Source organism: Temnothorax americanus, unplaced genomic scaffold (genome assembly GCF_048541705.1).
Source record: "Temnothorax americanus isolate GAGA-0224 unplaced genomic scaffold, ASM4854170v1 Scaffold21, whole genome shotgun sequence".
Classification (NCBI taxonomy): Eukaryota; Metazoa; Arthropoda; class Insecta; order Hymenoptera; family Formicidae; genus Temnothorax; species Temnothorax americanus.
The window spans coordinates 2,048,787-2,073,971 of NW_027509349.1; the positions used below are offsets into that span (position 1 = coordinate 2,048,787).

General features: G+C 42.9%; 1 long non-coding RNA gene across 2 annotated transcripts in view; it reads left to right on the plus strand.

Moving 5' to 3' along the window:
• The first annotated feature begins 4,276 nt into the window (after positions 1 to 4,276).
• Positions 4,277 to 25,185, plus strand: part of LOC143897736 (uncharacterized) — an 83,997-nt gene continuing 63,088 nt past the window's right edge. The window contains exons 1-3 of one of the 2 annotated variants that reach the window (XR_013256986.1): positions 4,277 to 5,006; positions 5,088 to 5,178; positions 5,470 to 5,514. This is a non-coding gene — a long non-coding RNA (uncharacterized LOC143897736). The remainder of the gene's footprint in view (positions 5,007 to 5,087; positions 5,179 to 5,469; positions 5,515 to 25,185) is intronic. The other variant, XR_013256987.1, reaches the window with a different exon arrangement.

Below are 25,185 nucleotides of genomic sequence, written 5' to 3' on the forward strand. Positions count from 1 at the left end.
ATCTGTAAAAAAAATAAATGTTAAAATATCATAAAATATTGTAGTTTTATTGTACATTAAATATATAAATAAAAACAATTCCTACTCTTTTAAGGCATTCTTTATTTTATAAGTTTTTATTTTTTCGTTATAATATACATTTCTTTAAACACACAACGCAAGATAAAAATTAGTTCCTCGAATAAAGTTAGGAGACAATTAAGATATTTTCAATCAACATATTCTAAATAACTAATTAATAAAAAATGCAAAGATTAAATTAATTATATTATTAATCCACCCGCGCGGAAAACCAAATTTATTATCTCATTGTCAATAGAGGTGGAATATAACGGAGATGTATATCCCACTTTTTCTTAGACGTCTAACTCATAATGTATTCGAGTCAACAATGTTAAATGCCTGTCAAGACGCGATGAATACCTGACTCGACGGCGCTAAATCATCCCGAACAGCTGAATAATTAGTCACAAGAGTGTAGCCTAATAAATGGATTTACTCACCAGTCTCCTCAGTCCCGCCGACGCCGACGTCACCGCCCCGTCGTTCTCCTCGTCGCTCCAAACACTCACTCGCGAACACAAATCAATCGGAGCAACACGGCTAATTGCAATCGCGCGGATACTAACTAGCGCGACACTCGATCTTTCGCGCTCGACTATTTGTACGACACTCCCGAACGGACGACGCGAAACGCGAATAAACGCAACCGAGAACACTTTTTGCCAGTTTTTGCACGGCACTCCCGACGTTTACATTCGTTACGCGTTCCATTAAAATTCGACATCCTTCGACATAAAATTCGAAATACACAATATCGACTTTGTGACGGTATAATATACAAAAATTGCTGTGAAATATCGCAGGAAAGTTACAAGGCAAAAAAAAGAAAAAACAATTTCGCGTCTTTTATATTTTTGAATTTATATATTTACACTTTGAGCGATTTAAATAACTTAACATGACCGAATCTGTATAACGATTCGATTCGTTGATTGATTTTAAAAAATGCAAAATATTACGAAATTACTTATTTCGATGCGATATTTGCATTCACATGAATAGGATATTAAATGATTCTAACACTTGTAGCGACTGTAGCATTAACTATATACATTAATCTCGTGCTTCTAATCTAATCTGTCGTACAATATTATACATGAGCACTATGAGCAGTGTGATTGCGGCTAATATACCGAGAATAATCGCGATCACTGCCAATTACTATTTAAATTGACTCATGCATACAATCTTATATAAACGTAACGATCACGATCGTTAACTACAGCAATTTCATGCTACTAATCTACAAATAATGATCAATGCAGAGAAAGACCGCGCTAACCACATTTTAATTAATTCATGCATATACAATAGTTTTATAAAAATTTACTAACGTAAAAAAGTAATCACGACATTAATGACAAAGATTTCATATCTCTAATCCATAGAACAAACATAGAATAAACATCTGACGATGTGAAAGATAATCATTTATGTGCCAATCATCACTATGTACATAAATAGTGCTATTCACTATATATACACGTGTAAATATTGATGAATATCGTGGTTAACTACTACATGTATAATAATTATGAAATATAATTAACTCGTGCACATAATTAAAAAATTTTGGGAAAAAATTTCCATCATCTATAATTTCTATCATGCGAGAATAATGATTTGTTTTCCAAATTATATTACCTACTATGCCACAGTCGCACGAAATTCACTTCATGAAACTGTTACACATATACATTTTATCAACGCGAAATATCGTAATCGCGCACACGAACGCCGCCTGATTTCTCTTTGTATTTTACTATATCGATACATTTTTCCCTGATTTTTTTATGCACCGCGATGAATCGCGATTTTGTAGATAATAAGCGTAAAAACTTTTACAGCGTCACGAATTCGCCTCCTAATCCAAACAATTGCAAGTAGCGATCGTAGCTATAATGCGAAAAGAGGAATTACGAACTGTTGATTACTATGTCGCATAATCTCAACTAATTAACACAATCCGCGGAGAATTCGTCGTATATACGAGTTACGGAAGCTCCGTCGCGATATACTGAATAATTTCAACGCGTATTATATATTAACGCCTAAGCGACATATGTGTTTACCGCTAATTATTACTAATCGCGCCGTCTCGATTAATCCGATGGAACAGCGCGACACTTCCGACATGATCCGTACAAGCAAAATGCCGATGCGACGCGTCTCAAAATGGCGGGGAAGACGCTTCTCGGCTAAAATATGAGAACTAACTAACCTAACTTAAACCAAACCTGTGTACCTGTTACGTGCTATACAACCTCAAGGAGAGGTTGAAGGCACATACTTATCCCTTCACCCAAGGGACATAACCAAAAAAAAATGTACCTGTTACGAGGATCGAAAAATGTCATTAATCCGCAATTGTCCATATGATAATTAACGCACCGCCCCCGATTGCCAGATCGTCAATCTCAAATTTGTATATGCGGCATTCGACTCCGATCGCTAATCTCGCGCCTCGATTAATCAGATTAGATCGCGCGACGCTCCCGACAGTCCCGACAGACAAAGCGAGTGACACGCGCCTTTATTAATAATTCGAATATATCGGAAGAGATATGTTCATCGGTTAAGCGACGCCTCTGTACCTGCTACGAGTCTCGAAGGATGCCGTTAATCGCAGATATCCACGCTAATTACGCGGGTTACGCGGGTATCGTTATCCTGATCGTCCGTCGCCCGACGACGCTTGCAGGCGCTTGTAGGCTTGTAGGCGTCGGTTGAGTCGGTTCCGCTATATAGCTAGATGTATAGTGTAGTGCGAAAAAGACGGCCGTGCAGCCCGCGTCTGGGCCGCCCGCCGCTGGGCGCGCTGATCGCCAGAGGGCAGCGATCACGTAACTTTTATTTCTCGTAGGGCGGATACGTGAAAAGTGAAAAATTTTCATGTAACTATCTCTTTCTATTGGTGTTGAATAGAAAGAGATAGTCACATGAAATTTTTCACTTTTCACGTTTCCGCTCTAAGGGATAAAGTTACATGATCGCTACCCACAGGACAAGACGTCTCCCCCTTCCACCCCACTGTCGAGCGTCTCGATCGAAGCGCGTGATCGCAACGCTCGTGACGACGATGGCGCGAATCACAAACAAAGGCGTCGCTCGAATTGGTAACGGGAATTTTTATATTTAGGATATTATATTCGCGAGTTTGTCAACGCGATATAATATCTTTTAATTATAAAAAGATTGTCACACTTTCGCGTGTCATACTTCAGCTTGACTAGAGCTTCCTCAAGTATAATTCCCGCCAATACGCGATTCGATTTGTATAATGCATATGGCTTCTGCCCACAGGACGTGAGAACCAAAGTTTATTGGCTACTGCGTCGCTTCTTGCCGCGCGGCAAGCGTTTCCGCGTCCTGTGGGCAGAATAAGCCATAATATATATTTAATGCTCGCAGTTATATACGTAACTGATAAATAAGATAGACTTCTCAATAGCTTCTTATTGAAATAAAATCAAGCGATAAACCCTGTTATTTTCGAGAACTGACTTTTTCGTCTCTCTTTTTCTTTTAAAAGTATATTCAAACGAAATTCCATGTATTATGTCGTATCTATAATCTTAAGATACATTATATCGTATCTAATTTAAAGACTAAATATTTTCGATTCGTCGAGATTCATATGAAAAATCTATTCTACTCAATGCCGTGTGTTATCATACTCGATATCGTATATCCAAACTGTGTGAGATACGCGACGCCGAATACGTGAGTATTATATATGCTTTCGACTCGCACGACGAACGATCCGCCTGTTTTATTTTGTGCTCTTTTTTCCAAGTCGCGCGGTTGCTTCAGGCTCCGGGCACATAAAAAAACAGTAAGGATTTAAAGGAAATCAACAGTCTGAATTCGCCACCGCTTGCGTTACGTCTCAAGTTCTTGACTATGGCTGCGTTCGGGGAGCGCGCTATTAGGCGCTATTTGCTTATCCTTGTTCTACACTTGATGAGCGATAAAGATAGAATGATGCAATAGCGCTAATAGCGCGCTCCCCGAACGCACCCAATATATAGGCTGGTATTCATAGTCGGTATTAAGATGTCATGAACCAATCACAGAGCCGTATTAGCGTCTTAAGTCATTACTTAAAGTCGGTCTTGAAATAAGAACCGACTATGAATACCGGCCTTATGATTGGTGATTTGCTTACTGCTTGAGTTTTTCATGTGCCCGGGCCTTTAAGGTGTCGCGTGCGTGACGTATTTACTATTTACATCTGCGCTCTCGCGCTCTGCGCGTTGCTCGCTCGTCTTGACACGGCATCGTTCGCGATCGAGAGTGCGTCGCCGCGATTCTCGGATCAATTACGGTTACAAGCCAACAAAAACAGTAATACTCGTAGAGTAATTAGCGGTCGGACCTGTCCCGTCGCTCGGTGTGTTCGATCGCGCGATCGCGCCGCGCGAAGTAACCTCTCACGCTCTTACTGCCCGACGTTCAACGGCGCGAAGTTGCCGCGCTTCATCGCTCGAAATTTTTCGTCCGTTACGCATATTGAAAGGCAGCGATCGAAGCGAACGCGAGTGCGAAATATCGTTCGGACGTCCGAGACGGTTACGGGAACGCAGATACAAAGTGGCGCGCGTTCGCCGTTCGCCGTGTTGCGTCAATTACGTACAGTGACGTATACACGGTCGTGCGTGATCCGAGATTTTCGTCGTGTATTACGCCAAACATGAGCGTCGCGAGGCCGGAGGTGGAGTAACGGGCGTGCGTCCATCGCGTATATCGCGTCGCGTTTCGCGTTCTGCACCGGTATACCGAAGGTACGGTCCGCGTCGGGAAAGTGCCGGACAAAAGCGACGTGTGATCGTCGTATCGCGTTGTTTAGTACGCGCGGATGTAATTAGTAATTAGTTTCCTAACGACTCGCGTCGCGTCCGTGTGAGCAAACACCAGGGACAATAAACGAGCCTCCAATATCGGTAAGCAGAATATTCGTTTGTCGTCATTAATTTTATATGTATTTAAGAGACATTCGATTATAATTAAAGATGTAATTATAGTTTCCTAACAACTCGCGTCGCGTCCGTGTGGGCAAACACCAGGGACAATAGAGGAGCAGCTATCGGGTGATGGAGAAGCCTCGGCATATCGGTAAGCAGAATGTTCGTTTATCATCATTAATTTGATATGTATTATTAGAAACATTCGATTATAATTAAAGACAAAAAAATGTTGTACGAACATACTTTCAGATATCTTTTATTCATACTTGGCAAAATTTTTGTTTCGATTTTTTTTTTTAATTGTTTTATGCGCATATTAAAGCGACAAATTTACTATACAAATTATTTACAATTTGCTGAAAAATGATTAAATTTTTGTCTGTATTTATGTGTGTGATGTTAATATAATATTTTAAATAATTTTGTATATTTTTGATAGGACCACATTCAATCGGGCACTACAGCTGCAGTCTACGCAATAATGGTGAGTTTTATTTTATACATTTATATTCTAAAATGATTAGATTAATTCCTCAGCTAAAAATGCCGTATATGTATATGAAATGGAGATACTAAACTAGTATCGAAAGTATTGCAATAATAACCTAATTTTAAACTGATTAAAATTCAGTGCGACATTACATTATTATTCCAACATATGCATAGATTTATTTTTGATGTATTAATATTAATTTGGATTTGTTTTATTGTATTACTGCGATCAACTTTATTAATATTTAAATCTCGTTTTAATTGGATTGGAATTAATAATTTATACAATACAATTTATTAAAAACGTACAAAGACGCAATGTACTTTTATTTCATGTTTGTTTCGGTAATTTTGAAAAATTATTTTAATGTAGTGGCCAAAAAATATAAATGTTCATATTGCTATTTTTCCGTGCTCGAATATAGCTTTAAATTTCATTACAAAAATGGTGTTTAAAACTAAATATTAATAAAAGGTTTTGAAAAAAAAAGAAAGATACAATCACATTTTTTAAAAATGTCGATATTTTTTCAACGTGAGGCATTAAAGCGTGTTATTGAGTGAACTTTACTACAAAGCGAAGCAACAATTTCTATTTTGTACATGTACATGATGCTCGAATAACTTTGACTCGTGCATTCGCAAAATAACGAGAAAGATGTCAATTTTTAAGTATGCTGCGGAACGTATATTAGAATCAAATGTGGAAGCATTGTACTTTTTAAATGTATTTAACTATACAAAAATGAATATAACATCCTTTCTCAAGTTTATTTAATCGGCGGGACAGGTAGCGTCGTAAATTTTTATAAATCAGATGTTAAATCGTGCACGGAGTTTCTCACGGCGCCCCGACTTCACTGAACGGTAGCACAATGGCGTTCATTGAATTAGAAACGGGACGGTAATGGCATCATGATCATCCGTGATTCATAAATCCGCACGATCCGCGTATTTATTAAGCCGCCCATAAAACATCCATTTAATCCGGCGTTAAATCTCGCGCCAAGTGTAATGCTCGAGGGTGATCGTGCTAGAAAAGTCGACCCGGCCGGGGCCGAATGGCCGGGGTCCACCGTACGCGCGTCACCGTGTCTAGCCCGGTCGGGCCCGCATACGTGCGCTATAATAATACGAGGTCGGTGTTGGTGGAGGACCTGCCGCATTGTGCAGCTGCATTCCACGATGCCACGTTTCTTCGACTCTATCCTCCTGGCCTTCTCTGCCCCCTCAGTCCCGCCCCCCTTCCCCTCTCCTTTTGCTTTCTCCGATCGCGTTCCCCATATCTTAATTCTCCGCAGCAGCATTCGACCTAAGGTGAGGTTTCACGGCTATTGTAACGTGAAGTCATCTGTGAATGTTGACTTAGTGACGTCGGACCAATATTTGTCTCAGACCCCGTCACAAGCCTCTTCTGACTTGTTTGGTGGGAATGAAGTATTAAATGTTAATACACGATGTGAATCCACGCACGCTCCTACAAATTGACTAAATATACGATTGGCTAATAAGCTCATAGATCTCTTTCTCATGCGTGAAATTTCTCTCTGCACATGTATTGATCAATTCTTCGCCAATCATCATTAATACTATTTGTATAAAAATCTCTTTATTGACACTTCCGAAATGAAAAAATGATCATAAAGAATTTCAATAAATATTATAGAGTTCGTCTCTTGTTTTATTACATTTTCAATTATTAAGAGCCGCTCTAGAGAAGGAGGAAATTTGTAATCGCGATAGAATGACATCTCTGAAAAAGTAGACTGAAGGTAAAGGAGCTGAAGAGGAAGGGTCGATGAGAGAAAAGCACACGACCCTACGATGAGATGGCTTAGCTAATTCGGAACTTCGGTCGCGTTGCTTTGAAATCGACTCCGAACTTGTATCCATTACGACGTTCTCGGATAGGTACTCTACATTGATGCCATAATGTCCTTTTTTTTCTATGCAGCCATAGTATCTAAATAATCTAAAATTCTTTGGATTTGTTTGTTCGATTATTCATGAAATATTCAATCGATTGAAGTTAAATTTTATTCGCTAATATTTGTCTATTTATTTATTTATTAATAAGTAGACGTTTTTGAGAAAGAAGACATAGTAACGGTTTTCGAGTTGTTCTAATTTTTGTATGCTATTGTTGAATAAAAAAATTTTATAAATTGGATACCCAATTTTCTCGATTAATTTGACACATTGCAAAAATACTTTCGCTTTGAAAAAAATCCGCAAAGCTGCTAATCTTTTAGTGCCGCGTATTTTTCGAGCTTCCTTGTGAGTCCGATTCGCACAATTGTACTGTACGTTTAAAATCCTCGGAGGAGGAATCACGTCGCGACGACGATCGTATTTCGCCCCCCAAGAACGCCCTTAATAACGTCGCGCCCCATGGCGAAAGGCAACCCTCGCGTTTTGTCGCGTCGAAAAAGGACGTGGCGGTTTTATCTCGCAGCGAGACGACTCTTGTATAGGGTAAACAGTATAGTTGCGAGGAGCAGCACGATTATAATGAAACGGAGTTATACAGAACAAGTCTCAAGAGAATCCATTTGCCGTTATTTAATAATTCATGAAGAAACGAACGTGAATTTAACAAATTTTTACTTTGTCTTGAAAGTATGGAGCCTCTTCATTTTTATAGAATAAATTATCATATATTTTACGGTGTATTAATGTGTACGGTGTGTTATGTTTAGATATATCTATTATACGTTTGTTTAAATTACTATATGAATCTTAAGCAGTTAATTACAATTGTGAAGCAATTAAAAATTATAATTAATAATGGACAATAATAATGTTCATAATATCATTATATAATATATATTATTGTCATATATATGTATTATTTCACTGTATTGGAGGCAATTTTTATATTTTTTTCCCGCACAAAGCGCGACAGTTTTCTCCCTCGAGGTAGACATAAATCCCAGATTACTCTAATTGCTACGGGACTCATTATTGTGCTATTTATTGTTACTTATCTGATAGATCAGCCCGGGTAGTGGCAGCCCCAATCTGTGGCATCCAGATAACGCGGATCCGCGGTCGTCCGTTGCCGATCATTACTTTATATTCATTTCGCGCGTCCCTTTTCCCCTGGTTCTCTCTTCCCCCCCCTTTTTACGCTCGGACCGCGCGATTTAAAAGCTGTTCGCTCGCGCGCGCGACGCGCAACAATGACGCCCTTCTTTTCGATTGGCCACAACCCCTGCACCCATAGACACCATATCCCGGTATATCCAGGATAATGACAGAGTTCCTGTCGAGTTTCTTCTTTAAAGACGCGCCATTCTTTTGCGAGCACGATCTAAATTAATTGACGGCCGCTCGATTTACTCCGCACTCGAGCGAATCGAGATCTCCGAGCGTTTGCTGCGTTTGTGCATCAGGCAGGCAATCTCAACGATGCAATTACGAAGTAATAATTTATAATATTTGCTAACTTAGATCGTAACGATGATAAAAGTTCTACCGCTAGGAAAGAATGTATAATCGAGGAATCAGAATGCGGTAGTACGAAAAATAGGACTTACAATATATTATACGTAATTCACATTGTTCGAGGAAATTCCTCAACACGTTTTTATCCCCTCTCTCATACGGGTATAGAAAATACAAAGAATGCGGAGGTGCATTCGTCACATTCTGTTTTATAAAAACATATACCCACGGTTACGCGCGTGATGTTTATCTCCGATTTATAGTCTCCCGCTTGTGCAGTTTTCACGGGCGATCCAGGAAAAACACTCGATGTCTCGCGAGACGGTACGGAACGCGAAGTCCTTGATCCTAACCGAAGGTCCACCTCGGAGTTCTGTTCGACGACATTCCCCCTTCCCTCTTCCCTCCCTTCGGACCCTACGATTCGATAGCCCTCAGGTATCCCCGCGTGTCTCCCTCGCAGCTCGCCCGTAGTTTTGCATTATCCCCATTACTGCTGATTCACACGTCCTCCTTTGTGGCCTTTGTGAACCGCGACAATGCGCGACGTAGCTCTTCCTCCGCCTAGCCGCTTCTTCTTGCCTTCGTCCTTTTTTTTGCGTCACGAAAATACGAACGGCCCCGGTAAGAGCCAGGCGGATGACAAACGACGGCATACCCCATCGGCTCGATATAATATGCACCGGTCGAACTTGGTCGAGAATATCGCTTTGACCTCGTCCTAGTCGATCCGTTTTCTTTCTTTCTCCTGCCCCTGCCCCTGCGCTAAGTGTCCCGATGGTCAAGCAAGATGCCTTATACGGTAGCATTAGGGTGCACCGAATAAAGGCTATAATAGCAGCGGACTTATTCACGCACAATGTTCATACAAGTCGACAATTTGTAATAGAATTGTGTATCCGCGCAAAGTCTACTAGATTTCTTCCAGTGTATGCCCATTATAATCTTCCCTTCGATATATCGCGTTGTTCAATTTTGTTTAGGACTTTAATAATACGATTTCCAATAGGATCCTCCAACGTAGTTATCACGTTGAATGCAAACTGTTGTATCGATTTAAACGCCAGAGCACCGTCAAGGAACGAAAGCGCAGTATCCATTCAATTTTTATATCGAGTGCTTCATTTATTTATCGTCGGTTAACATCTTCCGAACGTAACGCTGTCGCAACTTACGCCTCCAGCGCGCATTTATCGAACGGACAAATCAAATTAATCGGGCTCGCGCCGAGCTGCTTGCGAAGAGCCCGAAAGTAGTTCGCTTCCTACGAGAGTATACGAGCCACCTCGTCGCAGGTCTCCAGTCGCGTTCCAATTAAGCCACCTTACGTGAAAGTACCTGGTGATCCGGTCGCATTGTGGCCTCTTTGAAGTCGGCCCGTCCGTTTTCGGATTCCGCAGCGGGACGAGGGGGCCCGCGGGGAAGGGTGGGTAGGCCGAGGGGAGTCCCCCGACGGGAATAAAAGGTGGCCGAATAACACCAGTGGCCTGCGGTAGACACCCACTGAGAGTTATTAAACGGCCTACAATGCTTGTTGCCGCGTCACCCATCTCTACCGGCATCCGCGGCGTGCGCACCCCGGCACCTTCAGAAGCCGTAATCAAATTCGTGGGGCGATAATTCGACTCGAGAGAGGATGCTGCAATGATAGAGCCGCGAGATCTCGCCGCCTTTCTCCCGCTGAATGCCGACTCTGCACTTTGTTCCGTCGAACCGGCCGTACCTCGCGGCCGTACGTCCCCTATACGTCGTCCATAAGACCTGCCGATCATGTGCGCGGTACGGACCAATCAACAAAGCAATTGACGGGTTTCTTTCTCTCTCACTCTCTCTTTCTCTCCCTTCCTTTTTTCTGCTTGCCATTCCGCGAAAGATTACCGTTTGACGCAGTGCGCAACTATAGAAATTCATGTCGCTCTAGATATATGAGAAAATTTGTTAGCTATTTGCAGTTGTTAATATGATTTACTACTTTACGCAATTTATAATAACAAAATTTACGTATTTTAATGAATCAGCGGGTCGATTAGAAGTGTTAATTTTTCCATCGTCGGACAAAGTCCAATATGTAACTATCGAAATCGGTTTGACAGACTAAAATCGCCAGTTGTCAGTAGCTTCAGTGGTGAGAGTCGCAGTTGTTAATATGATTTACTACTTCACGCTATTTATAATAACAAAATTTACGTAATCTTAATGAATTAGCGGGTCAATTAGAGGTGTTAATTTTTCCATCGTCGGACAAAGTCAAATCTATTGAAATCAGTTTGACATCTAAAAATCGCCGGTTGTCTGTAGCTTCGGTGGTGATAGTCGCAGCGAAATCGCGAGAGATGTTACTATATGTTAGTCGCACCGGTAGCAGCTTTTGGCAGCCATATGCCGCGCGCTCTTTTCAGTAGCCCGGGTGTTCATTATCGAGAAGAAAGACGGGAATAAAGGAGGACCAGAAAGAAGACGAGATGCCTTGTGCGCCTTCGCTTCCTTCTGTCTCGATACCCGGGTATACCGGGTGTGTATGCGCGTATCGTTTGTAGCCCGTCGGCCACCTGGGAGCGAGCGATCGGCCGATCGAGAGATCGAACAATCGTAACGCACAGTCACGATTGCCTCGAAAGAGCAGCGGGGAACGGAGAAAATGAGAAAATTGAACGCGCGCGAGAGGAGGACGGGAGGAGACGGCGTTGTCGTTATTATTATCGCGGGTAAGGCCCACAAAACGGGGCCGCTTCCATTCGCGCGGAACTTCGTCGGCGGATTGATCGACTGTTGTTTAACGATACTCGATTACGGGCCCGTCGGCCCCGCCGAAATTGGCGGCTTCGGGACCACCTGTAACGATCGCGGAACGAATCGCGCCACCGGGTAGACGTCTGCCGAAACCTTTCCCGCGGTTGCGTTCATTGATCGATTTTGCATTGATCAACTTTAGTATATACAGCTAACACATCTATATTAGTGTGTGAGAGTATTTTATTATCTTTATTATTCATTCTCTTTGATATTTTATTATTTTTAGAGTCAAACGTCGTGAACTCTTTTATAGTTATTAATATTAATATTATCTAATATTAATGATATTAATATATTATTAGAATTAGTAGAAGTAGTTTTTGCGTAAGATTTAGTTTTCTTCGTCGAATAATTTTACGTAAATATATATGATTTTCTTATATCGTATAATATATTTGATAAATTGTTGCAAAGAGAAAACTCAATAACAATATTGTAGTCATATATTATTATTATCTTGAAAATCTTACGCAAAAATTACTTCTACTCAGTTACATGTAATTGCAGAAAATTACAATGGCAACTGTCATTTTTGAGATAGTCTTCATGACGAAAGTTTCTCGGTAGTTAAAAATCACTGTACGGAATACACAAAATATATTTTCTTTCTGGCTTCTTTTTTTTTAATAATTGAATTCTTCGATACATTTACACGGTAGTTGACTCAAGTTCTTACTATAATGATCAATCCAATTTGGATTCGAATACCCGCGATATCTATGATTGCGAGAAATCTTGTTTCGTGAAATTTCAACGTGTAAAGAAATAGAGAGAGGTCTGATGATGTTCAATGGAAATCCGCGTAGTCAGCGACGTGTATCTAGGCGAAGTAAAAACGGCTATATTCTGTAGATGGAGGCAATCGATATCTCTATGGAGCTGGCGGATGCAAAGGGAGCTTTCCTGATTAATGAACACAGCGGGCAATCCACCCGCATCCTCCGCGGTTTCTTTCTCGACTCTGTTTTTTAAACAATCAAACAGTGACTCGGCCTTAGCGCAACGTAATCGAACCGTAAAACGCCGTATCGATAATAGAACGAGGCCACTCCCCTATCTTGCTTCGCGGAGCCACCAAAGAGACTTGCAAAAAGCGAGAATGCAAAACGCAACGGTGCCATGTATTTCGCGTATTTTTTTGCGACGGTGTGATCGGTAGGATTAATTGGTTGCTGGATGAATGGGATGTCAGTCAGACAATTTTTAATAATTCCCCGTCGGAACGATGATACGGAGTGAAGCAATATCTTGTCAATTTGAGAGATCGCTATAATTAATTTCTACAGAAAATGAACATTAATTTTTTCAATGAGTTTTGACTAACGAGATTTCCTCGATTTTTATTCGAGCCGTTTTTGCGATATATGTATGATATATTCAATGAGCAACGAATTTCTTAGTGAGAACATTGAAATTAAATTTTACAAATTTTAAATATCAAAGTTATACAATATTGTTACTTTCTACATTTATAAAACTCATCAACTTTATTTCTAAACCTGTCTCTCAAAATTCGTGTTCTATAAAATATGCATGAAATGATTATTGTAATAATAATAATGATTCCCACCGTATCCTTCCCTCCAAAAAGAAGTTTCGATTTATCGATTACTCGATTGTTTATCGCGGGATTTGTCGGTGCTCCTTTCGGGAAAAGGGTTGCCCCAGAAAGAAAAAGAAATAATATTTCGCCTAGCGCCCCTTCCGGGTCGTGCACCTCTCTTTATCTCCGTTCTTTCGATTCGCAAGGGACAACGAGACAGGGGGAGGGGAGATCCGGGGCAATGAATGAGAAAAAAGAAACTCAATCGATCGCGGTGGGTCGAAGGGACTCCCGATGTGTCATTGATCGAAATGGAATCATCGACGTGCGTTTTCTTCGACGACAACAATGCGAATGTCGATCGTTCAGAAAGGGTCAGAAAGCGCAGGTAACGCCCGTCGTTGTTTCCTCTTCGTGTTTCCGTCATCGGAAGTGATTGACGAACACTTGGGGCCAATGTCGGTTAAAGCTTACACCACGTTTGTTTAGCACTAAATTTTTCCGGAACGTGCTATGAATCTTGTCAATACATAATAGGCGATAACAATCGCAAGATTATTACTAGTAATAAATACAATAACTACATTATTAACAAGTAAATTTATCGGAACAATAGGGTATATTAGGATCACAATTTATAAAAAGCTTCTTTGCTCTTCAGATACTTTTTCATATTTAAAGTAAAGTTTTATTATGAATTTTATTGCGCGGCTGGCATTTGGAATCCTAAACAAAAAACAAGAGCAATATTATTCAGTTCGTATTTATCTTCGAAAATTTTATGGAAATGGTATTTTTCTTTCAGAGGAGGAAACATTTAAAAATATGATAATTTTGAGATTCAGCGAGCTATAAATGACTCTGAAAGATGTTTCAGATAATAACTGACATTAGCAATAAACGCAGAATTAACGAATACAGTGCGTTTGGAACTAGGAACGTCGATATCGCGCGCGATGTTGTATAATCGAAAGGATATTATCCCACGTGCACCAGCGCACACTCTCTTTGTCCATCGTCGGCGCTAATCCATAATACCGCGCACAATGCGTCCTTTTCTCCATTTTACGGCTGTCGCAGTCGAATTCGAGAATAGAATGTGTGTGCATGTGTCCCCGCTTCTTCTCTGCTTCTCTCCTCGCACCCTACGTCAGCGTCGAATTAAATCCTACCTGGAAATCGTCATCGTCCTTCGTTCGGCGACGCCGCGCGATCCTTTCGTTCGGAATCGCACGGGCGAATTAGCTGGTAATTGTTGTCCTCGAAAAGAGAGAAAACGAATTACTCTCCCCGCGCTCTTCTCCCCTATACTACCTGGCGTGGAGAATTTATTCAGGTATTCACGGGGCAAGCTGAAAGTCCACGGTACGTCATCTAACTACCATCCGGCGTCATTAATACGACATTAATTCGACGTTACATCGCGCGTCGAATGAGATAGAAAACTTTTGAACAAAAAGAATGCATACCTCCACTGGCCGTGAAATTTGATAATGAAATTCTTAGTAAGTTTGGTTTATAAAACCTTTGAAATCTTTCACATTCATGGCTGTAAAATAATTTTCCTTTACTTTAAAATTTATGAACGCTAAAGTCTCTTGAGGTTATATATTTAATTCTGACAATCTCTAAATTCTTAAAATTGAGATTTGTTCAATCTCTTGAATTTAGAACTGTATTATTTAAATCATCCGTGAATAACTGCTAAATCCAACAAACGACAGTAATAAATTTAATAAGATAATTAATTGGTATCACGCGTGTCACACATTTTTTATTCTCAAATTTATATACCATGTTTCTATAGAAAGAAACATGGACTAACGGTCGCCGATGCGAGACTTGCGTACCCCATCAAAACTGAATTAATTAATTCATACAACACGCAAATATCTTCTGACTTTTAGACACACCAGCGAATAAAGGGTTAATTCGAGCTCGAACTCGAGGGCGTGCATAATCGCCTCTTGCTCCGCTCGTCGTCTCAAGAGAGAGAGAAAGAGAGAGAAAAAAAGGGGGGGAAACAGGATCGAGGGAGACTGGACACTGGAGTTTAATTTAGTGTCCGAGTGCACGCGGCCTCGGTATAAATATTTTTATTTATCCGAATGACGCCGGGGCCGCGGAAATAAGCCGGTAATTTACGTCCACGGACGGGGCGGGTGCTCCGGTGGGAATTTTTGGGCGATTTATGGGATTCCGGCGCGGCAGCCTGCGCGGCCACGAAAGTGGAGAATTAAAGAACACATTGTGCACGGTGGCGAGCGAATCATCCGATAAAAACGCGGATTAGGATATTCGAAGGATACCCAGAAGGCTCCGCTCCCCCCCCCCCGTGTCTTTCCTCATCACTCTCGAGCCTTGTCTTCTTTTCCTAATCGGGAGAAGACACGATTTTTATCAAGCTAATATTGAGCCGATTTACTTTCTCGATCTCTAAGCAACGATAAAAATATATCTTTCAGGATGCGTTGACGAATTTAGAATCGCGTTATACTCTCTAAAATGGTCACAATTCGTCGCGGCGAGAAATACGCGCGCGCGCGGCACGCTTTATGCCAATTTACATCGCGCGTGCATTTAAAGATACACCTGTTTAAAGCTCCCACACAACGAGTCATACGCGGGAGATATCCAATTTTATTGTTCGCACGCGCGATTACACGTCGCGGACGACCGGTCAGCGTCCCGCGTCGCCATGTTGTAATGCCGTTTATTGAGAGGCGTGTTATCTCGGACGCATATACGTAATTAAATTGTTTATACGAGCGATTACAGCGTGCGTATAGCTTGTAAATTGTCGGCGCGCATGTGCGATTGTCGCGGCATTGTGCCGCGTATATATACGTGGCTGCGTGCACGCGTGGGTGCGACACGGCGTAAATTCGCGTGCGCGCGCCCACACACATACACACATACGCGGTCAACGTGCTGATAATATACACGTGTCGAGACGCAACCGTATCGCGCTCCGTGTTGCAACATTATGCGACAGTGACGCGCGTCGCGGTAAATTCACGCGGATTTCGCTCGTCTGCGCTCGATCGTCGGAAATTTATTTGTCGCGTTTACACATGCATCCCCTTTGTAAACCGCGTAATGCACCCGCGAGCGCGGGCTGCGTCACTGCGTTTCCACGGGGGGAGGGGGGGTGATGATCGGGTTAAGCTCTCGCGCGCGTTGCATGCATTCGGAACGCATGTTGCATTCACCGAGAATTTATCTATCGCGATGTGCCTCTGTTGTCCGCATTGTCGCTTATTAATACCGGCATATAACTACCTCTATACCCTCCTTCCCTTCCTCCCTCCCTCCCCTCCCTCCCCTCTTTCTCTCTCTCTTTCTCTGAGGTATAATTTCTCTGAAGATATAATTTATCGCGTTAGAAATAGAACAGGCATTCGCTCATACGAAATGCTTGATAACAATTTCGTGAAACATATAGTATATATTTTACAACGAGCTCGTAATTTATTAATGTGCTTCAGTACCCTTTTTCGGGAGCTTATTTTGTAAGAATCATTATAATCCGTTCCGAATTGAACAAAAGAAATATACAAGGAGAAAAAGAAACGAGCAAAATCTGGGACATGAGGACTGGGAGAGAATTTTGCTCGTACCACCGAGACCTAAATTCGTTGGCGATTTATTTAACGTCGACGCGTTATTTACGAATACGAGAATCTCGATCTATTATGTAGGATTCCGCTGAAAAATCCTTTCATCAGAAAACGTGAGCGAGCAACCGACTCCGCGATTCTTTCACGGCGAAACGTCCGTGAAAATTCGGAATTTTGTCCCCCCCCTCTCTCTCTCTCTTTCGCACGCGCGCGGGCACTTTCTCTCTCTCTATCTACTCCTTCTTCTCCTCTTCCTCTCGAAACGGAAAAAATAGGGATAGGACAAGGGGCGGCGAGGGGAAGAGAGGGAGGGTAGTTGCCCTCGTGCGTGCACACAATGCGCATTTTTCCGGGACGCCGAGAATTCCTTCTCTCCGTTTTCCTCAACTCGCGCAATTCCCTCTTTCCTTCCCCCTCCCCTCCTTTCCCCATTCCTTTTCTTTCCCTGGCTTTTTCCCCACGTCGAACGAAGGTTGCTCGACTTTTCGCGTGCTTTAAAGAAAATTCACAGATTCCCGAGTCGGCGAAAGACCTCCTTTGAAAAAGCGAGCGCCCGCCCGCCGCGCGCATTGACCAAGAAAGAAGAATTAATTTCTCACTGCTTAAAGTCCCACTTTTACGTGACGCTAAATGTCGTGACTTTTGTGGTCATGACTAAAGCGTTCATCTTTCTGAAAGAGAGAAATCCGATCGCGAAACGCTTTAGTGCTCTGTTATAAATCGCAGAGGGAGTAAAATATTATTTCCATTAAAAAAAAAAAGTAGGAAATGATATTTCCATTATTGACTTTTGTATTTATATCTATATTTTATCGGCTTTTTGGACCTAGTCGTCGGAACGCTCCATTTCGCGTAAACAAAATAATTATAAATTAAGCCTAATACGGATAACTTTTATGGAAAAGGGAAATCATGGATCTCATCGATACGAGCCTTTTGATGCTTTATGGTCGATCTGGGACTTGTAATCACAACGGTGGGCTCTCATCGTACCTTTTGTTCTCGATGCAGTCGCAATGCTTTCTTGGAAAAAGGCCGCAGGAACGAGATAACGGTTTCTATACCACTCGGTACGTTCTTGTCGCTTTTTTATTAGCGCGCACCTGAATTACTTTTCTCTCTCTCTCTCTCTCTCTCTCTCTCTCTCTCTCTCTCTTTCTCTCTCTCTCTCTTTCTCTTCAATCTTTTCTCTCTCTCTTCGCTTTCTCCTGCGTCGCTGCACGACGATTTGGTCGTCGTTCCTGAATGCCTGTGCCCTGTACTCAATAAGGCGCACGCTTGCCGTTATTCGAAGGGGAGAGGAGCCCTTGGCTCGCCTCTTGTCGGTAATTATTCGCCAAGTGGTAATAAATTGAAAGCCAGGCAGCGATAAGGCGGAGCCGGGAACGCAGCGGTCGCTTTCGGCTGCTTCAATACCGCGGAGAGAGTGCAGCTTTTTTCCAATCTAAGGTGTCGTTTTTAGATCGCGGAAAGTCCCCGGAGAATCCACAAGCCGAGAATATTTTTTCCATTTACGCGTAGCCGCAGAAATGTTCAATAGGATGAATAAAATTTAAAAACCGACTATAATCCGACATGAGAATAATGGTCTTTTTTCTTGAATACTATATTAATATAATTTTACAGGCTTCTTATCTTTATCTTTTCAAATGTAACGATATAATGTTGTTGTTCTTTCTTGTTAAGGAAAAATAGAGATTTTCTAAAAACCAAAATCCAAGATTTATTTTGAAAATGCTTTCTGCTTTTGAAGTTATCTTATTGTAATATACTTTAATTTATATCGATTTATGAATGATATTTACTGTGTTGATTGCTCCTTATCAAATTCCCCTTTGTATAATTTCGTTTTAATCCTTTTATACTGCTATAGGGGCTGCGGTTGGTTCATTACTTCTTGCGTCACGATTCGAAAGCCGGGGCTCGTACAAGAGTGTTTCGCGGATAGAGAGTTTTATTTCCTCGTCGTATCTATTCGCGGCTGCCGGTCGGTCGCCCGGAAAATTCATGCTTAATCGAATTATTCTGAAGCGGGCACGCGATAAGCTGCGTCCCTGCGCGCGATACTCGCCTGAATGCGCCTAACTAAAGGCGGAGAGGCCGATGCCGTCGCTGCCGCCGTCGTTGCCGCTGCCGCCACCGCCACCGCCTCCGCCGATCAAGAGAAATGGTTTTGGCATGCAGATTCGAAGCCAGTCTGTCTCTCTCTGCTCCCTTTCCCTCCCTCCCTCACTCTTTCGCCAACCCTTGTGCGCCCCCACCGCCCCCTCACCCTCTCTCTCTTCCACCCATCCCTTTTTTGCGACCCTATGCAAGGTGTTTTGTACTCGCATGCCTGCTCGCCCGCACGGAAATTCGCGACGTGTCTGGCTTGTAACGGGCGTAGGCGCCGTTGTAACGCAACACGCGTGCAATTGCCCGTTCGAGTAATATAGCGTTGAATTCGTCGGAATATCGGAATATCAGTTCTTTTTTTCCTCTTGCTCTTTTCTTTTTTTTTTATTTTTCATTTTTGATCGCAGGTTTTCACTGAGATTTTTTCGCCGTTCGATACGCAGTCAATAAGTTCATGCACACGTATATATAATTGGAAAGACGAGCGCGCCGCGGAAAATTCGAGTCGGAAGTTTGATTTCTAATGCTGATGTCCCGCACGAACGAGTTTTAAAACGCGATAGTAATTTTATTTATTACACATCCCTAAATTTCTCGAAAATAACTTTTACCATTTACCGCAAAAAGGGAAACAAGTGTCATATCGTGCATAATAAAATAATTAAAGGGTTAACAGGAAGAATTAAATTCGCGAGGTAAATTACTGTACTTAAACGGTATACAGTAATTTGCATGATCGTAATGCAGCACCTAATCGCGTAAGTTCTAACTAAATAAATGTTTGGGAGACTAAACGCTTGCGCGCAGGTGCATCGATGTTCCCGCGTAGAGGCAGGTCGCATTATCATCTTTCCTTCCTTCCTTTTCGGAGGAGCAGCGTTGAGCTTGATGTATGGCTTTATAAATGGCGGATTTACATATTTTCCGCGTTTAAACGCGTCCGTCGAAAACTGGCACGTGTGCAGCCTAATCCCCTCGTGTCAAGTAGCAAGAGCAGGGAGAATCGCAATTATCACACAATCACTTTCTCTACACGTACTACACATGTACAGCACATATTTAATTTCGTTTAATACTTGGAAAAAGTATATGTAGTAAAATACTTCCTTAATTTATGCGACACAATCCTCCGAAGCATTACAGGAATAATAACTTTCGACTAAGCATGATTCATCGCGAGTCAGGGTTGATTCCCGGCCAAGATCTTATTTCGTTTCCTCGATACAGTTCCATCCGATTATGACTTCCCCGTCATTTTATAATAAACGCACTTATCGGATCTCGTGAAAGTTGTAAGAAGAGTAAGGAGCGAATGGCGGTACTCTCGATCGGCTTTACGACGCGACTTTTGCAACAAAACGTTCCATTTGTCCCCGGTGTATCCTCAACGACGACGGCGACGTCTCCGAACCTCCACTTTGCTTCTCGAGAGCTTGCTCGTCGGAAACTTCGGTGCTTCTTTGGTATAACGACCGGGAGTATTCCCGATCGCAAACGAGCTCTCGCCGAGAGAGCATTCCGATCTTCCGGATCATTTCCGCGAGTTAACCGCGAGAAACTCTCGTTGCTCCGCTATCCGTGACTTGGCACACGACCGGTTACCGCATTCACCCTGACGACGCACAGGAATTCCACGAGCCTCTCGAGGAATTATTGCAAAAAGTAATAAAGTAACTGACGTTCATTTTGATCGCAGTCGATTGCACATATAAAATAGCACATATATCTCTTAGTATTTTATTGAATGTATTATTCATCCGCACACAATTAAAACAATTACAACATACATGTATTTTTTTTTAAGATATTAATATCAATCCTCTATTTTTAAACTATGATTAAAAATCATTTTTCTTAAATGACAAAGAGATGAAGACTCGTCTATATTTATAAATAATTATTTATTCGTTTCAAGTGCAGCACATAATGACTTGCTGCACGCATTTTTTACAAAACCACTTCGCTTAAATAAGGTAGAAAAAAAGAGAGGACACGCGACGTAACGTACGCGCACGTATTATACGCGTAACGTAAATCGTCCGCACGGTCGCTCGCGGGCGTTTCCTGATGGCGTTGCTATATACGGGTCGCGCGCGAAGTGAGACGACCGGGAGGGCACGATTTATGCCCTTACATAGGTATGGCGATAAGCATATAAAAGTCCTCGCAAAACGGCTGATACACAACGCATGTACAACCGCCGAGTTGGGGATTAGGACGCGCGTGAATGGGAGAAAATGCGAATTGATACGGTCGTTAAGAAGAACCCTCCCTTTGAGCTCCACTCGGACCTGGACGCGGGAAGAAGAGAAGAATCCGGAGAGAGAACAGACCCTTCGCTGCGGCACACCACCTCGGTTCTATGCCTCTTGAACGCGACGACCCCTCCGCGATTTATCTCGCGTGCGAGATGCGGCGCCTCTCGCAGGTGCGAGACGAGCGCGAGCTCGTTATCGCGCGAATCTTTACACTTAACCGAACTTTTTTTCACTTGATCTTGCTTGACCCATTTTTTCATAGAACAGTGAGCCTGAAAATTTTAATTTACGCGACCTAAATGTCCGAGAAAGTAAAGCAGAGTTCTGTCTCCCAAACCACATTCATTCTGTTCTTCTTGATTTGTTTGTATGTTAGGCATATTCGTATTGAAAATACAAACCACTAGTTTGAACACTTGATCCGTCTGAGCGTCTCTTACGGGACAGCCGGAGTTTTGAAAATCTCATTTGATCGATAATCTTATGACTCATGTCTTAAGAAAAATATCCCTTATTTGGTGTATATCCCATTCCTTGCATTTCTTTTCTTTTCCTCAGCTCAGAAGCGTATGCAAACAAATGTTCATGATACAATAACGCATGACGGTCAGAGCTTTGTTGAAAAGCATCGTCTTTTCACAGCCAACATTAAGCAGGACACCCTTCGGGAACCTCTGTCTCCGATCGCGCACTCTTCTGCATCCGGTGGGGGAAAAGTTTGAAAAGCGGCTGGTGTCTCGCAAGAGAAAGAGAAAAAAGGAAAAGATGGAAGAGGGACGGGGAGGGGTGGAAAGAGAAAAGGAAACGAACTCGGAGAGAGCCGTTCGGGCTTCGCGCCCGACTTTATTTCTCTCCCGGCTAGTCCCGACGGACCGCGGCATAATGCTCGCGGTGTTCCGCGGTTTTCTTGCGAGGCGCGGCTATTATGAGCACGCGAAACAAAGAAAGAGCGTATCTATTATCCCGTGCTGAGTTGCGCCACCGCCGCGTCACCCGGGTAGGATTAATCCATTCCGTGTCATTATATAATGTAGACGACGCCGGCGTTGCGTCCCGCGACGGCCGCGTTGTGCGCTAACTGTGTCTCATTGTTCGCGGCCGAACAACGAGCGCGCCGACGTTGCGCGCCTCGCAAGGGCCTCGCGAGAGAAATACTGAATTCGCGTTGTCCAACTGACGTTCGCGAGAACATCGCGGATTTCAGTTGCGCTCCCCGTATAGCACGATGCCCCCTTACTATCGAAAGAGGGTAAGAGGGTAATAAGGTACGTTAATGAACGGATCGTTATTAGAGAAAAGTATAAAGAGCTTTAAATGTCAAGATACTTTGACTTTTGAGATTTCAGATACTTTATTGGAATTTAAGATATTCTTAAAATTGCTGGGCGTGGTTGGAAGCTATAAGATCTCGATCAGTATGTATATTGGGTCCTAAGATTCTTAAAACTTTGTATGTATTACATATATAGTGTAAATTATAACTAACTAATGAGTATAATCACGTTGATTATTACAAGCCCTGTTCCGGTTGATTCGCGTATAGTTAAGCACATGCGTGCCATGCACATGACAAGAATTATCTGACCATGCATAAGTTAAAAAAAAGTCTGTCATATCGTTGCGTTTTTTCCATTAGACGTGATCAGCTGTTTTTTTTTCTGGACTTTGCATTAAACGAGGCGAGGAAGTCCCGGATAGGCCTTGGTCCACGTGTCGCACGTGCCGCCAACGCCGTTGCCGATTCACGCCGGTAAACGATGTTTTTCCGCGGAACGCGCAAATGTGCGCAAGAAGCGACCCCGAAGAGCGCGTCCTCCCTTTGTCAAGGGGGCTGAAACAAGCGATCGGATCATTAATTACATTGACGTACCGTGACCGTGTTTTTTTTCCGACGCTGATTTTCTGGAACTAATCCCGCGGATCGCAGACTCATGCAGATTCGGCCTTTACTTGCCAGCGACCGCGCCACGTGACGGATCGTTGCACACTTCGAGCGATCTAATCGATATGACACGCCTGATGTCTATGACTCTACCTCTTGACACGTAGCTAGGGTTTCCGGAGTCTTACGGTCGCCTGTAATAAAACTTTTAACCGCGTGACGGGTAAATGATTATAGATTTCACGATTCTTTTTTTTTTATTAATCAGAATGATCAGATAGACGTATAAAGACATACATAGTACATTATCTAATCATTCTGATATGTATAAATGTACTTCTTTTAAGTTCTCGAAGTCGAGAAACGCGCAAATGAAAGGCGCGATAGATCTGGAACAAGTAGCTCCGGCGAATTATGGGTTTCTGATCAAATCTTACTAACGGCAAATTAATTTCCAGTATATTCTAAAGAAACCGTCAAAGTACCGGCAATTTCGTGACAACGGTACAACGTGCGGCATAATCGAGTACGTAACGTAAAATCAGTGATCGGCAAAGGATACGTCACGCGCGCGTGCACGCGTGCTCTCTCTCTCTCTCTCTCTCTCTCTCTCTCTCTCTCTCTCTCTCTCTCTCTCTCTCTCTCTCTCTCTCTCTCTCTCTCTCTCTCTCTCTTTCCCCCCCCCTTCCTTCTCACTGTCTTTGCGAGTTAAGTATTGCTCTCTCACCCGCGTGGCAAGTATATTCGCTCCAACACTCAACACATCTCTGCGAACGATGTCGTTCGGACATACGTGCGTACCCTCGCGTGCACACACCCACATGTATGTATACACTCGCAAAAAGCCAGCAATCATCCCGTCGAGTTACGGGCGCGGTGCCTGTTTGCAGGGTTGAGTTGATACAACATTAACAACAAGTCGTTAGATAGATGAGGTATGCACTCTGGGGTTTGCTGTCGAGTGTGGAAGGGGGGGAATATGTAGGTGGTGGCTGTGGAGACGCGAGCAGAGGATAACACGGAGGAGGACGAGGAAGAGGTGGAAGAGGAGAAGGGTGGAGGAGGAGGAGGAAGAAGGCAGGGGGTTGCGAGTCGTACAGGAGGCGATGTCGAAGCTGTTCGCCTACGCGGAGGGCGGTGGTGGTACCCGGAGCAATGTGGAAAGGGGGAGAGAGTGTGACGCGGGAGGAGGAGAAGGTGGAATGACGATGGAGGTGGAAGAGAGAGTGCCACAATGGTCGCCATGGTAACGCCGCGCTAACGCGGCGAGAGAGAAAGAGAGAAAGAGGGAGAGGGAGAAAGAGGAGGAGAGGAGAACTGAGGGAGAGAGAGAGAGAGAGAGCCGACTCAGGGACTCTATTTCCATAATCTGCCGCTTTGTCGATTCTGAATTATGCGACTACGCTCCTCCCCTCCGCCTCTCCCCCGCCTCCTTTTTCTCCCTCGTCTCCTTCACCTCGCGCATCGGCTTTCCCCTTTTATCCCCCTCCCTCCTTCTCTTTCTCCTCCTTCCTCCCCGCAACGGCGACACCGTCTTCGTCGTCCGCCCCTGAACCAAGTATCCGATTATTTGCTCGAAATCGATTTCACGTGTTCGGCCCGCTTTTGCATTTGTACAAGCGCGCCCGTACGACGAACATCGGCTATTGTGTGCGCGACGTCATGGACGTCTCGTCCTATGGGGCCTGTCCTCATCCTCATTCTTCGTCTTCGTCTTACGTTTTCTTCGTCCTCGTCCTCGTCTTCATTGTTGCTCACCTTTCCGTTGACAGCGCCGATTTGCGGCAATCTTCAAACAGTACCGGAGTAGTCCGTTTTGGACTACCGTTTATAACAGTCGAGCGTAACAATAAGACATTGTCGGTTACTTTACCTTCTATGGTTGTTTGACTTTATACCTGTAATAAGCTGATTGTGCTATTTTTTTCGTAAACCTGTAAACAACATCATTAAGCTATTTAGCCTTTTCTAAATCTATGTGAATAGCTGGTGCTTACAACTCTAT